This window comes from Phalacrocorax aristotelis, chromosome 8, assembly GCF_949628215.1.
Source record: "Phalacrocorax aristotelis chromosome 8, bGulAri2.1, whole genome shotgun sequence".
NCBI lineage: Eukaryota > Metazoa > Chordata > Aves > Suliformes > Phalacrocoracidae > Phalacrocorax > Phalacrocorax aristotelis.
In genome coordinates, this window is record NC_134283.1 from 40,051,293 (window position 1) to 40,056,802 (window position 5,510).

Consider the following 5,510-nt stretch of genomic DNA (forward strand, 5'->3'; position numbering starts at 1 on the left):
ACTGGAAAAATTTAAAGCTAGTTCAAACAATTGATCCCTACCTGCGTGCTGGGACGTGCCGTAGCAAGCGTTCTTCTACTTAGTCATATTCAGGATGGGGAGGAGGCAGCACAGCAACATGGGTGATTTTTCTGGGCTGTGCTGGTAAGTTTGAGGTTCTCCTTTTAATATTAATCAGTATATAAAAAAAGCTTGATGAGCATCGTTGTTCTTGTTCTGCTGCAGTGGTGCTGTGTATGGTTGAGTCATTTCATTGAAGTAAAATATACTGCACTCTACCAAGAACTGTAAGTGCCAGTAACTTGGAAAATCGTTTCTAAGGTTAAAAAAAAAGTGCTTTTTAACAGAAAACATTAATTTTATGACTTCTACTTATAAAAAAAGCTTTTATCTCTAAGTGTTTCTCTAAACTATTTAAACCCTAGTACTCCGCCTTCTCTTCCCCTACCCCAAATCTCCTGTTCTATTAAAGCATTGCATGTACCCATAAGACATTTGTAATATCAAACTTTGCTTGTGTTCTTAGAGGATAATTGCCAGTAAAAAAAACAGACTGTAAGTGTGCTTTTTACCTATAATACTAACATTAAGTATTAAATTTGAAGCATGTTAAAAATTACTTAACGACACTCACTATTACTCCCTCCAGTGAGCTCATGTTGGCATCTGTTTGCACTGTCCCCTTGCTTCTAGGATGCTTGCCTTGGCACCTGAGGATGCTATAGGAATAGCCAGATATCCTACATAAGCCAAAGAAAGACTAAAAATAGTTAAATGTGTTTAGGACTATATTATGAGACTTCTACATATCTTCTGTTTTCTTTAAGCACGCTCGTGTGAAGCAGTGCAAAGGTTTGGGAGAGCCAAGAGCTTTACCAGCAACTGAAAAGCAGAGGGAGGTCTGCAGGAGGCAGGGGTCACCCTGAGGCTGCAGGACTCATTTAGCCCAATCTAGGTTTGAGATAGTGACACAGTCATAAATCATGAGCTGAAGGATGAAGGCACCGGGGCTGAGCTGAAGTTCAGGCAGCTCTGCAGCCTGATTACTGGGGAGTGAGTTGACTTAATTGTTAAAAATATGTATTCTTTTGCTTAGCTAACAGTCATCTGTTTTCTCCAACAAAGAAAGTAGCACGGCACCACGCACGCCAAGGCACGGTGGGGCAAACTCAAGAGCCGCAGGGCTGCTGCCTGCCCTGTGGGGTGGGGAGAGAAGGGCAGGAGGGCTCAGGGCAGGGACACCAAGAAATACCTTGAACTTCACAGGTTAAACTTTCACTCCTTTTTCACCCCATGTTACACACCCGTACGTGACCTAATTTTCCAACCTGAGCCACGCCGAAGAGTGTGTGATGTGCTGTGACAGCTTGCATATGTGGTGTTATATTTAAAGATATCTTCACTTTTCTTCCCTTCCCTGCTAGACTTGCTGCACTGCAGGGTACTGCTGTAAGGGCAGCCTGTGCTCCGGCACGCTGGGTGGAAACCAGTAGCGGAGTGGGTGAGCGAGGGAAAGATGTTCCAGTTAACCAGACTGGGGGAAAATCAGGAGAAAAGTAGACTGTACTTCTGCAGGTTGGTGCTTATTTCTACTTTTTTTCCAACATCTTTGAAATCTTGAAATCAAGAGAAAATGTGGTCCCCCACCCCTTCCTCGTGGGACGCAGTGACAAGAGCAGGGCTCTGGACAGGATTTTGTGCCCGGCGCAGGGCTGCGGTGCTGCATAACCCCCATCGATGATGCCCTGACCAGTTGGCCAAACCCCTGACCTTGCAGGGGCCCATCAGGTTTACCTGGTGCTTGTGATGTGCTTTGGGGGGTGAAAGATGCTTGCATGAGCCTTTGCAAAGCAGCACTAATTGACACCTTTTCATCTATGTCAGTTGTTTGATCCTTGCATTTACCTGCTATTTTTAAAAGCCTGTAACATTCCCAAACACTGAATTCTCCCCAGTTAATGTCTGCCCTTCCATCCCATCAATTATTACTGGTTTTCTTCTCCTTGGAGCTGAGTGAAGGTCCCCGTTGCGCAGTCACTGCCACCTGCCTGGCCCCCAACTTCTTCCCCATCACCGTGCTGTCACCAGCCTCTCAAAGGGGCTTCATCGCTCCAAACCAGCATCACTGTCTGCGGGAGCACGGAGGTTCCTGGTGGGTCGTTCTCAGCCAAAGCAGGCTGTGTGGGACCATGAGCTGTTGTTGTGGGGTGCTCATTCTGTGGATCCCCGCATGGAGCAATCCTTTCGCTCCTCAGCCCACTAGCCTCTTGGAGATGCCCAGGTGAACAGAGATGGATGCATAGGTTGCGCAATAATGTCTGAATGTTATTCTGTTTGTGGAGATAATTTCCAGGGTCTCTGGGTGTAGGGGCCCAGTGGTACAAGGTGTTGCCCAAAAATAGTCCCTTCCCTAGAGAGCCAATAATTAAGTATTAATATTGTTGCAAAGTAAGAAGTACACAGGGTTTTGTTGGAAGTTGAAGCTATTTTGAGTGATTACATTGCAAAGCTGAGGGATAACGTGAGCTTGTGTCATACAGCTGGGACTGGGGTTTGGCAGCCCAAAAATCCACCAAGGTGCTGGACGTGCACGTGGAGGCTCCTGAGCTCCTGCCAGGCATGGGCTATTCCCTTCTCCGCGTGCATCCACCCGCAGCTCACTGTGGCTGAGCCCCTCAGGAGCAAGAAGCTTTTTTATCTTTGCCCTGCGCTCAGCTGTGTGAATTTGTTGCATAGCTTGCCTTTTTTTTTTTTTTTTTTTGCTGCTTCCCACATGCTCTGGGGCTTCCCTTTGCTTGGCTCTGACTTGGTCTTCAGCTGCCCGAACCCCTTAGGGAGACAAGACCCTTTGTTTCCCAACAGAACAGCTCTGCTGTGTTGTGGTAAGGCCATCAGATCACTAGATTTGCTTTCAATCTACCATGCCCGTGTCTGTAACACCCTCTGGCTGTCTCAGGCAGTAAAGGCTGTATCTACCTGCAGCCTTTGTGTGTACCTGGGCTGCGCTACCGGAATCTTAGAGAAAACAGCTCAACTGCTCAGCAGCCCTCCCATGCTCCAGCACAGGAAAGTCTGGGCTTGAAAACAGAGTTGATGCTCTTTGCTGCTCTCAGGCCAGGAAAGTTTAATAGGGCGTTTGGGGCCATTAAAGCCAAGCTCCTGTTTGCAGATCCGTGCAGTTCCTGCATCGCAGCCAGCAAGGCAGCGTCCCAGCCTGTCACCTGACTGGGCTCGCCTTGTGTTTGCACTGGAAGGTGCTACACAAAAAAGTTGTTCTTGATTGCCACGACACCAGCAGGTAGACTTTTTCCACCCCGTATGTCTAGATGTAACTCTTGGCGCTGGTAAGGTCTGTCGCGCTAGTCCTGTAAAGGGGAATAACAACCTTTCTGAGCAAAATGAGTGATAGCACTGCTCTCCTGCTTATCCAGTCAGCCCTGCTGTGGTTTGCAAGTAGATGTTAAATACTAAAAGCTTCTCTGTACAGCTGTGCCTATTCATGATGACCCGCTCGAGGCAATGGCTAACTATGCACAGAATCCACCGAAGCAGGATCATTTTATCCCAGCAGAGAGGGGCCGCCCCAGCCTTTGGGTTTGGGAGATTGCAGCGAACAACAAAATAAAAACCAATTGCGTGCGTGTAAAATGAAAAAGTCTGTTTCAGCTGGCTTGCTGCAAGGTGGACCACACCAGTGTGACCACGTAACCTAAAAACGCCAGCAGCTACCAGGGGTCTGGCGGGGACGCTGCGGGGACGCAGGTGCGGCGGGCGGTGCGGTGCCCTCCCGACAATCAGGTCTTTCCAGCCCTTGTGAGGTTGTGGCTTGACAGCAGCAGAACTTCTTGACATGTTTTGATGTAAGTATAACACTGTATCGTAGTTATGTGGTATATGCCAATATGTTAATAGTGTATACTGATTAGTTAGGGTTTGCTAATGTACTACATTTCAATAAAAAGCAATTTAAAAATATGGAGTTTGTAAGCCTGGTGTCTCTCAAAACACAGGAAGGTGAGAACATTGCCCAGTGACTCCAGTCCCTCCAGTATTTTTTATACATATATTTTAGAGGACAGTGTGCAACAACATTGTCAGAAGATCCATTTTCAGAGAGGATTTTTCCCACTCTGCAGTAAATATTGTTTTATTTTGTTGTACTAGTGCCTAGAAATCTCAGTCCACTAAAGGCCAATGGTTCAAAGTGGCTTATGAATACACAGGAGACACTAATCCACCTTCCACAGTATTTGCCACCTGAAAGATGGCACAGAGCAAGCAGGAACAGGGATAGTAACACAGACAAGGATCCTTCAGCATCTTCTCGAACCCTTCCCGCAGCACATCCAGCCTTCAGAAATGACTGTGCTGCTCCCAAACACAGCCATGCCATCAGCATGAAGGCAGAGCCTTGAAAGCTCAGCCAGCTCGTTATTTATATTACAGTAGTGTACAAAAGCTCCAGCTGGGATTAGGGCACTGCACTAACACAGAAGATAGATCATCCCAGGGTTAAAGGATTTATAGCATAAAGGAAACATGGCATTCCCACCTTCCTGGGAGCTGGGCAGTAAGCACAGAGACAGTGGAAGTCAATGTCTTCTGCTGTTGTAACACTTTCAGAGTTTGCAGGGAGACTCTCTAATGGTTATTAAAACTAGAATAGCAGTTCCCTAAATAACTGGGAAGCTGCTCTGTGGCCGAGATGAGATGGAACTGCATCTCCCACTTTCCTGTTTGCTGCAAAGACCATCCTTGGACTTGATCACAAGCCCCGTGTGGGCTCCAGAGCCACAAAACGAGGACTAAAATGAAGGGGGGTGCCAGTAGGGGGATGCTGGGCACCCCATCCCAGCAGGGCACGGGCTGGCGCCGAGGCTGAGATGCTGGTGGTGCCTGGCAGCACACCTGCTTTGCAGCAAAAACGGTAAATTAATTCCTGCCCCCAAAGGGGAGGTGAAAGCGCTGCCAGCCTGGGCAGAAGAAGCTGGACATGTTGCCCTGGGTGGGGGCCCGGGGTCGCAGTTCAGAGAGGAAGCTGTAGCCCCCTGCAAAGCTGCACTGGGAGCTCCCTGCCAATAAATGATGGTGTGTACAATGGCAGGGAGCATTTAAATAGTCCATCTTAGTGGCAGCTTCACTGGGTCCCACGGGGTTGCACAGGAAGATGTCTCATCTTCCTGATTTTTTACTGTATAAGCCCATTGCTCTAGTTAAATTTGAGCCGCCCTGACAAAGGTCTTTTCAGTGGAGGCTGAGGGCCCAGCGAATGCCTCCTGCAGCACCTCAGCCACCGAGAAGCAGAGGAGGGGACCCGCGGAGGTGACCCCCGGCCGCCCACTCAGGACGATAGGGGAGGTGGGAGTGGAGCTCGAACCCACGACCTCTCCTCTCCGGAGCCGCGGCCACTCGCTCCCGCGCCACAGCGGCAGCACGGCGCCGCCCCGCTGCCGTGAGGGGGCCGGGCCGCTAGGGGGCGCCATGACCCGCCGGCGCGGCCCCGTGACCCG